We start from the raw sequence: 10,740 nt of genomic DNA on the forward strand, positions 1-10,740 counted from the left end.
CCACTCGGCTTCGCTCTCTTCGCCCTGTTCCTCCTCCACCTCCTCTTCTTTCTCTCTGTCTCCGAACGTAACCCGTTCCTCTTTCTTCCTCTTCTTTCGCTGCTTTCTACCCATCCCATCGCACCTGTCTTCGTCCCACCCCCGCCCCTCTACTGCCACCGGTGTGCCGGTGGTGTACTGTCTCCCGTCTCCGTCGCTCTTCTTCTATCCTGAAAAAGGGTGGTTGCTAGAGCGAAAAAGGGTGGCCTCCGGTAGGATGGCTGGGGTGAGTAGAACAGGCCGGAGGATCAGCCGGAGGCCGCGGGAGGGGGAGGAACCGGTACCAAACGGGGGTGGACAAGACGAGCGGTGGGTGCAGCGAACGGAGCCCAGTCAGCTCCAGGATAATTAGATCCTTTACAGGTTACCAATGATTGATAGTCTTCGAAATACGTACCTACCCTATACTACCCTGTCCCACCCCTCCCCCTTGCACCCCAATACCGCGCTGCCTTTCTTCCACAAATACGTCGTGCACGTGCACCATGCGCATACACACACATATATATATATATGTATATATACATATATGAACATGTACACGCGTGGAACACGGACACCGGGGACTATGTACGGTTTCGTAGCTCGTACGTCGAACTGCTGTGCGAGAGAGCATCGAGCCGAGGGGGGTGAATGTGTACGATAAATGCGAAATCCCCTTCAGGGACGATTACGTCCTACTGAGCTTCGCCTGGATCACGACCGACCCTCTCTTGCCCTCCACATACACCCATCTCTACACCCACCCCTTCCTCCCCCTCGCCCTTTTTCTTCCTGGCTATACCGCGTTGTCTGAGGGAAAAAAAGGGGGCTCTGGAATTGTTGGACTTCGCCACTGTACCATCCACTACGACACTGCCGCGATCCTCGCGAATACCGCCGGTTCGATTCGATCCATTTTTTCCCCCCTCCCTCGACCGAAGAAATTTCTCCCTGACCGATCGTGCGATCGGGTTTCTCTCCGCGGTAATAAACATCGAATATGTATCAGATCGCTATCGAAACAGGGTCGACGAATCAAGGATCTTGAATAAAGAAACTTTCGACTCTATAAACCGTCCTCCAATTCCTTCTCCATTTCTTGCGCGGCTCTTTTAGCTTCTCTTATTTTCCGACGATTAAGAAGCCAAGAGTCGATAATACGTAGACGAAAATCCGTGAAAGTCCGTGCAACTCTTTGCGGGAACGGAGAGAGGGAATTAGTCACGCAGCGTACTATTCGGCTAAACAGCGTGAATCCTGGAACCTCGGTTTCAACTTCCAACCTCAAACCTTTCATTCATGCCGCCGTAAATTGTAACTTGGAAGCAACCACGTGTAGCGCAATATCTCCGCGTTATACCGCACTGCGTTTCCTCGGAAGAAAATTCTCGGATACCGTACTCGTCAAAATACGTCAAAATTCGTTCGGGTATCCTCCTCCTCCTCCTCCTCCACCTCCAGCTCTTCTTCCTCCTCCTCTTCCTCGTCGTTCGTCGGACACTCGAACGAATTTTGGCTCTGTCCGTTAACCCGTTCCAAGCAAGTGGAAATTTCGATTAATTATAAGCCGCTGTTGTCTTTCCCATCCACCGACCCAGAAAAGCAATTTTTCATACGCGAGATTCGCCTCCAACTTGCCAGCGTTTCGCTCTAGTTCTCACCTTCGCATCTTTGAAATGAAACCTCCGTGTTAAACAAGTAAAAGTAAAAGATATAATATAAATACGTTTTTCCTTATTCAAGGATTTTCACAAGTCAAAGCGTGAAAATATTCGCATCCTTTCCCCGTAATAATTTTTTAGCAATGAAAACGAACTTTGCGCGATGACGCAAATTATTACCGAGAATTGCGTATTACCGAGCGATTTTCGAGAATTAATTTTCGTCCGCTCAATTAATAATAATATTTATAACATAATGTCCCATGATAAAACGTATAAAATATCCACCTGTTCTACCCGTTCTACCTGTTTTCCTTATTCCAGAAAACGTGTTCTCTCGTGTGACTCACATTGCGGACGCGCATTATTTCAAGAAAGTATGAAAATAAAGTAAAAGAGAGCATGGAAGAGAGATTGAAATCCGCATATTTGACGTCAACCGATGACGTTTTGTTCGCTAATCAGATACCAGTGACGGCAGGCTACGTTTTCTCTTTGTGACATGGACGAGGCTCGTTTTATTGCACGCGTCGATTTGGGAAAAATCGACCGCTCTTTTTTCCACCTTGTTTCGCGCGGTTGACGTCACCGAGTTTCGAGCCCAGGATCATGATTAATCGCGGGGAAAGCAACAAGCGGCGCGATAGGATGATCGAGGAACGAAGGATCGATATGTGGACGCGCATTATGTTCTAAACGCGTGCAAAAGGACGAGCGGAGGGAACAAAAAAAACTCTCGAGAAGCGCACTCGGGGAATGGGAATAAGAGAAACGCGTGCACGCAATCTCTCGGGCCCACCACGCACTCCAGCCACCTGTTTACCGGATAAAAACACGAAGAATTGAGCGTACTCCCGCGGACCGCCACCGCCTCGCTTGTCTCTGACGATCTATTGAAAAAATACGCTTGACACGCGCTCGCATTGTAAGCACCGGGCGTCGCGATATAAATTTAATATCGAAACCGCGATTCGATGTTTATGAAGTTCGCGCGCGCATTCATCCGCGAGATTGAAATGCGGCGTTGCACGGGGGTAGCGGAAATAAAAAGTTCGCGTAAGAACAAAGGGTCCCCTGTCCCTGCGGGATATCACGTCCCCCCCTCCCCTCTGATAAAAAGTAAACAACTCGACGACCCTCATAAATATGTATGTATACCGGCAAGACTTCGAGTAACCTGCAATTTTCCTCGCGTGCCCTCTCCCCGCGATGCTCCATCATCTTTCAATCTCGAAATTCCCGCCACGAATCAGCGAAAAATTCGAAACAGTTAAAACGAGTAGAAATATGAAAATGTTAAATTTTCGATATTATATGATGACTACGACTTTCTTTATGCTATTCTTAAAAAAATACACCGATTCCTGGAAGGAAAACTCGTTTAATGACGTCATATATATATATGTCATCGTTTCAAGGTATCTATAACGTCATCAATGACAAGCAATTCTGCAACTTTCTCAGATCGATCGGAAATAATAAATTACGAGTTGAGCGAAAAAAAAAATAAATATATAAAAAATATCGCGATCTCGTCTCTTTTTTAATTCTCTTTTTTTCGTTTCCTATATCTTGTTGCATCGTGTTGGAATTAAGAAAGAAACGGACTCGAGATGACGAGTTTTCCGCCTTTTCGAAAATAATGTTGAACGGTTAAATTTGCGAAAATAAAAGAGCATCGACTAAATGGAACGAATCTCCGATTAAAAGAATAATCTTTTGGATCTTCGTTGTAAGAATAGAAAAAGGTTTGCTGAAGATCTAATAATGTGGTTCCACGCGTTTAAACTTCGTTCGAAGTTCAAGTACACAGTGGAGATAAAGGGTGCGAAGTTCTCGGAAGACAACCGCCACGGCCGATTGTGTAAGGAGCTCTCAAAGAGCATCGGGGATTATTTTGAGCTCGTTCTACCTGTTGAAGGTTGAAGCGCTCCTCTCTTAAATCGTTTCACCGCCATTTCTATCGCGTTGTGTCCTCTCCTCCGTCAAAACTCGTCTACAAAAATTCGATTCGGTGGCATCCGAATGAAATAAAAGTAAAAGATAAAGGTTGGAAAAAGAAGAAGAGGAAGAGGAAGAAGAAGAAAAAGAAGAAGAAAAAAAAGAAGAAATATATAGGGAAGAAAGGAAAAGGAGTTCGCTTGAAATCGCATTTATCCGGCGACAGAAAGTGCTCCACTTTGGAGAAACGAGGCGGGAGGAAGTTCGTCGTTTCGAGATCTCTCTCTCCCAACAAAAGATGCTTCTTGCTTTCATCGTGCATCGGGCAAACGATGTCAGAATGTCGAATTAGTAGAGAAAAAAAAAAAAAAAAAAAAGCAAGGACTTACGAAAACAATCTCGAGACGACTCTTTTTGAAATTTGAAAAAAAATGTCACAAACTTCGCATATTGCGTTTTCTGATGTTGCTTGGATGAAATTTAAAAAAAAAAAAAAAAAAAAAAAAGAAGAAGAAATCAATGAATTCTGCAAGGAAAGAGAAACAAAATATAGAATTTTCTATCTCTTTTTTGATTTTCGATGTTTTTTTTCCCTCCCCCCGTTCTAGCTCTCCTATTAAGAGGAAACATCGAAACGTTTCTGTTAACGTCGAAACACGCCAACGGTCCATTGAAAGGGAAGCCAGAAAATTAAAGAAAAATATCATTTTTGCGTTTGTAAACCGGCCGCACTCCCGGTCGATGCGTTTCCTTTGTTAAACAAAAATTATAATAAACGGTATTTCAGGAGTTTTAATTGAAGCTTGTACTGGTGGCGAAGTTCTCCGGGGAGGAAAACAAAAAGAAAAGAGAAAAAAAAAAAGAGAAGAAAAAAAAAAGAAGGAAAAAAAGAGGAGGAAGGAAGGGGAGGAAAAAAGAAAAAAATATATATGAAAGTTTCACGTTCTTATTTGCGCCGGGGAAAAATATAAAATTTCAGTGTACCGCCTCGCAAAAGCGCGGAATACGCCGTTCGCGTTTCCGCTCGTTATGAACCCTTTAACGGCCGTTATTCTTTCGAAATCCGATACCAGAAAAACTGTTTCTCTCTCCCCCTATCGATACCTTCGCTTCTCTGTGAGCCGTTAATTGAAAATATTTTTCACCGGGCAACGACAATGTAGAATAAAATCGATGGAAATTTTCTCGCAAGATACCTCTGAATTTTACACGAGCCAGCAGAATTATTCGTTTATTTATTTCTTCAATTATTATCAATTTTTACGGAATATTTAGAGTTTAGAGATATGGTATCGAGTTTAGAATCATTAGAAAAGTTTTAAACGTCGAATCAAATTGCGTGGCGAGATCAATGAATTAATACGCGAAATCGAATATCTGAATAATAATTGCGTGTCTTGATCGAGCGACAGCGGCAATAATAATATCTATCTGATTTTTTGAATACCAATTATTTCTTCACAAACCTATATAAGTAAAAAATTATGATGCGAATATAAGTCTCTTATGAAAATTAAGAAAAAAATAAAACATAATTCAAATTAATCATCCTTAACAAATTTACCTAATTATGCAATTGGAAACTTGCATGATGCACTCATTGCTTCACCAAACGAATTACTGAAACTGTAATGTTCCACGTCAGAGAGATCTCTGATTTCACAATAATACATGAGATTGTGACGCGAATCATCACTTTCCCGAGTTAAAAATTGCAAATTCGATATATTTTCCGCAGATCTTTCACGCGAAGAACAAAAATCCGTAAAGAAATCGGTCTAAAGAATGATTTCCTTAATTTCAGGAAGCGTTTTCGCATTTTCCGAGAGATTTCTTCTTATCTGTACATACATTATGCATACAATATCTTGGACAATAATATTCATATTGATTGTCGATTGATTCTGTCGAAATTTGATTTTCCAAATTGATCTTTCTTTTTTATTTTTTCACTCGATTAAATATTTAAGATTAAATCTAATAAAAATAATATAATCCATAATAAAGAGATCATGAAAAATATGTGTACAAATTAATCAATTAGCCTTTACGGCGATACAATGTTATCCAATCTTTTCTTGAAAAGAAGCAACCAATCTCAAGAAATCCTTTGGGATGTTACAAGACGTAATTCATCTTCTCACTTATCATCACTAACAACATAATCTCATTCATGATGAATTTCATGATAGATCTTTAAATACGCGACTTGAAGATATATGAGAGAAACGAGTTAATTGAAACAGTTAAGTTAATAATTAAACAGTCATTCTTTTTATCCTTCTTCCGTCAATTTTAATAATTACAATATTCATCGCTTAATACATATAGATAGATGCAAAGTCATCCCTGCCTGATATTTCTGGAAAATCAGTAATGAAAACTTTTCTACAAAATATTGCGAAAATAAATTCTAAATTTACATATTAAAAAATTTATTTTTTAAACCAGGAAATCCTTGTGAATGAAATTTTAATCGATATCGTAAATAAGCGTAACCTGTTCTTGAAGTACGGGACACCATAGGGCAAGTATCGTTGGACGCTGAATCATAATCGTTTCACCGCGCAAATATACATATAAATACAAACATAAATATACGTGTGTAAATATGTGTGGACATGTACAGACGTGTATCGTGATATTTCTTGTAACACGCGAACATTAGTATATCTTATGATGTGTAATAATTATGTATGATATGTCATAATGTATAATTATTACTAGAGCGCGGATTTCAATGCAATTGTAATTATAAAGAAAACTGAAAATTGTTAAGATTCAAAATTTTAGAAGAAAAATCTTCTTAAATATCTGTAATTCATGAGTATCTTACTTTGGATATTTTCTATCACTTTGGGTATTTTGCAATTTTTTATTAATATTTTTAATTTTTTTATTAATACACATAATCGGTATGACGATCTTGGGATATTTTTGCGTTGAAACCTTAGGAGAATTTTTATTTATGTATCAAACAACTATTGCGATTGTCTCTTTTGTGTAGTTAAGATAGACGTAATCCTTTTTTTCTAATATTCCAATATGGTAATAAGAATTTCTTTCAGTTTTTCGATTTTCCTGCCGTACTTTTAAAAAGTATCGGTGGAATATATGAATTTTAGAATCTTAAAATCTTTCTCAATTTGAAGAAAGATTACAATTTCGTCTGTATGTGCTTAATTCGATTGCAGTTAGAAAATACTGTAGGGAAGAAGGTATGAGAGAATTAGAAAAAGATCATTATGCTATGCAACAATTTATTAAATATATAATATAGAAACAGCGAAATAGGGAATAGATTAGATTAACGTATTTTTTATTTTAATCTGATATTTGTATTAAGTTACAAATTAAGGTTCAAATCATATAAATTTCATATATTATGCAGAAAGAACCATAGAAGAAGTATAAAATATTTAATCGTTAGATAAATAATTATCCATCTAACAACATTAAATATGCATAAAAAGTATTAAATTTCACAAAATTTAAAAACATTTTTTTCGAAATTTATATTATATCGATCAGGATTGCCGAAGATGTTACATGGGCAAAATTTAATATTAAATTCTAATATAATACTCTAATCTTCTAATATAAAATTCAAAATAAAAAAAAAAGAAATTATCATCAAATTTCGTTCATTCTCTGACGAAGTATAACATTTTCTTATATAGATAATTTTGTTCTTCTTGCATTCAATTGGCAGTTTTTTTTCATGGAAAATTTCAGAAAATACAAATATTTTTAACTTATAAGTAATATTTAAAAGAATAATAAATATTAATTTGTTAATAATATTATAAAAAATTATTATATTTCGCGTTTATCACACGATTTGAGCATTTTGATTGCGTTTTACAAATGATCCAATGGATAGATAATAAGTTAATTACATAATATATATGTATACTTATCTATTGTATATCGAATATTAAGCAAATTGAGATTCTCCGTATTCAGACATTACCGAACATTCCACATTTATGTGGATAATTGGTCTATATTTTTTAATATCCTAGACTATGCATAATTACGTAATTTACATTTGATTGATAAAAAATTAATGTTTGTTTAACACAATCTGACAAATTGTTGTTACGATATGAATCGAGACATTTTCTTAAAGACATTTTATCTATTGAAAATGATAAATAAATTAGTTTTTTCCGAATGAACATTAAAAAAAGTTAAATTATTACATATGTTATAAATATCATAATTTTTATTTATTTATTTATTTTTTTTTTTTTTTTTGATAATTATTAATCATGAATTAATCTTCAAGTATTCGGATTTTATCCTATTCGAAAAAATATATGCACATATGCATCCCGTGTAAATTCTTTCCATTCCATATTCCGGCAATTCTATTTCTTGGTATATTTGTATGCAACAATGAGGTTGATTGGGACCATTACATTTCATACCGAGATTCCCATCGATACATTTAATGTGATATAATTGTGATATCCAACTGCCGTTAAAAATCTTAAACGGCTCTATCGTATAATTACAGAGTGCTGTCTCCTGCAATGTTTTCGCTTTTTTGTAATAAATTTCCTTATTTCTTCGTTTTCTTCTGACCGATATCCGATTCTTTGATATCATAACATCACTACCGTTGAGCATTAACAAATTTATCAAACTTTCTTCATTATTATTTTCGATCAAGTGATGTATCTCGTTGAACCGTCGATAGACACCCTTGTGATGAATATGAAGTCTCTCTGGTGAAGCCTTTGCCTCCGTTAAGTCTTTCTTTGTAGAGTTAATGAACATTATGCAAACGAGAATCCCAGTAATGATGTACATCGACATAGTTTAAAATTTTAATCGTTGTTGCGTTAGATTGGAAATTAGCAAATTGTGATTGTCGTTTGGTACTTGAGAAACGTCTGATCAAAATCACTAAATTTTCACTTTGTATTCACTTGAGAATGAATTACGTTAATTTTCGAAATAGAAGGGTTTTCTCTCGAAAGGATCAAACTGGATGGTTTTCAAAAAGTGAATTCTCTCGATCCAGAGATGAGAGTTTTATGGTAAATAGTAGGTGATCATCCCCACCTTATGTTATATTACCACTACTCCTCGGATTTCTTCGTTATTCTCTTATTTTGTCTCATTTCTAGGAAACATTGCTATGGTATGGTGGCGACTCATTGATATGGTATAATGTTTTTCCAAGAATTATATCTCATATCTTATGAGATTTAAATAAATAGTGTTGCATTATCGAATCTTACATATTTTTCGAACATATGCAAAAAATTCTATCAATATATTTTTCAAATAATTTATTCTTAAGATATATAATTAAATATAATTAAATGAAATGAAATGAATAAAGATATATAATATAATAATTAATTCAAAAAAAAAAGTTATACAAATCTTACATTTGTAGTTTTTCGATATAATAACAAAAGCAAATATGATTTTTTTGATTTCCAATGAGCCATTACAGAGTTAAAAATATTAAGTTTAATTTAAATTTAAATCAAACAAAGAATGTTTCTATTATATCATTATAATAGAAACATTCTTCTTAGTAATATTCCTGATTTCTTAATATTTTTTATTTCTTAACAAATAAGATTATATTTTGTAATTGGATTATACAGGAAAACACATACTTCGATAGTTTTTAAATATAATAATAAAAAATTTTTAATAATAAAAGATACAATTTTGAATAAGTTTTTGAGACATTATAAAAAATAATTGTTATTATTATATTTAATTTCGTCTGTACATATATTTTATTTATGACATCATTTATATACATCATTTATTTGCTATATAATAAATCTATCACAAAAAATAATCATAATGGCAAATGATATAATATATGTACCATTCGTATGAATTATATGAACATTGGCATAACTACTTTTACCACCGAATAACTGATTACGAAATTCAAACTAATCCCCAATAATTATATTTACGCTGAACTTCGTTCATGATTTGCCTATATTTTCATATAATGGTTTTAAATGACTCTATTAAAATTTTATTAATTTTATTTAAAATCATGCGTAATCTATCCTCACAATTGAATTCTTATTATTATATTTTTTATTTTTTAGAATATATAATATATATATTAGCTACATACATATATTAGCTAAAGGATGTCCCAAAATTCACGCAAGATTTGAATTTTGCGCCATTTGTGCGGTATTTTTTCAAGATATTTTTGATGATTGGAATAATGAAAATGCAGAAGATGATCATCAATTAGTATCTAAAATATCAGATACTGTAGAAATTGAATTAAAAAGTTTATTAAACGAGACAAAAACACAAGCAATAAACCAAAGAGAACAGAGTTATAGTAATTGAAGAAATAACATGCATTGAGAAAAAAGCAAATATAAATGTTGAGAAAGCTATAGAAATTATTAAAGAAAACGAGGAAATATAAATATCAAAAAAAACAACCAGATAAAAATCATAAGTTATAAAAAAAGAATAAGATAATATAAAATTATCATTTAAAGACCAAATAAATTATTTTATACGAAAAGACAGCATGACAGCTGACAGTTCAGGATTATTAAAAATGGAGCGTTACACGAAAGAACAACGCATTTTCATTGTTGAACAATATTTTAAAAATAATAAAGTTTGGCAATTACAGTTCGCATTTTTCGAATAAAATCATCTTCGGTGATGAAGCTCATTTCATCTTGATGGATTGGTTAACAAAATTGTCATATTTAGAGTTCAGAAATGATTGTTAAGAAACAAATGCATCCACAATGTGTCACTATTTTGGAAGTATCATCGGACTATTCTTCTTCGAAAATGCGGCTGGTCAGACAATAACACTTAATGTTTGCAAGATATGAATGTGAACGATATATAGTTTCAACAAAACGTCCCACATGCCATATAGTCCGAAAAGCAATTCAATTATTGTACAAATTATTTTGTGGTCATGTAATTTCCCATTTTGATGATCAGAATTGGCCGCCCAGATCGTGCGATTTAAAACCGTTTTTTTGAAGTCTAAGATTTATGCCAATAAGTCCACGATCATCAAGCCTTGAAGGAGGAAATTGAACGCTGTATTAACGAAATTCAATCAAATTTAGATAAAACA

At 34.5% G+C, this 10,740-nt stretch overlaps 1 protein-coding gene across 1 annotated transcript in view; it reads left to right on the forward strand.

Annotated features, from left to right (window-relative positions):
• Positions 1 to 10,740, forward strand: part of LOC107992436 (MATH and LRR domain-containing protein PFE0570w) — a 129,547-nt gene that overhangs the window by 103,902 nt on the left and 14,905 nt on the right. The gene's annotated exons all lie outside the window — the stretch shown is intronic.

This window comes from Apis cerana, linkage group LG10, assembly GCF_029169275.1.
Source record: "Apis cerana isolate GH-2021 linkage group LG10, AcerK_1.0, whole genome shotgun sequence".
Taxonomy (NCBI): Eukaryota; Metazoa; Arthropoda; class Insecta; order Hymenoptera; family Apidae; genus Apis; species Apis cerana.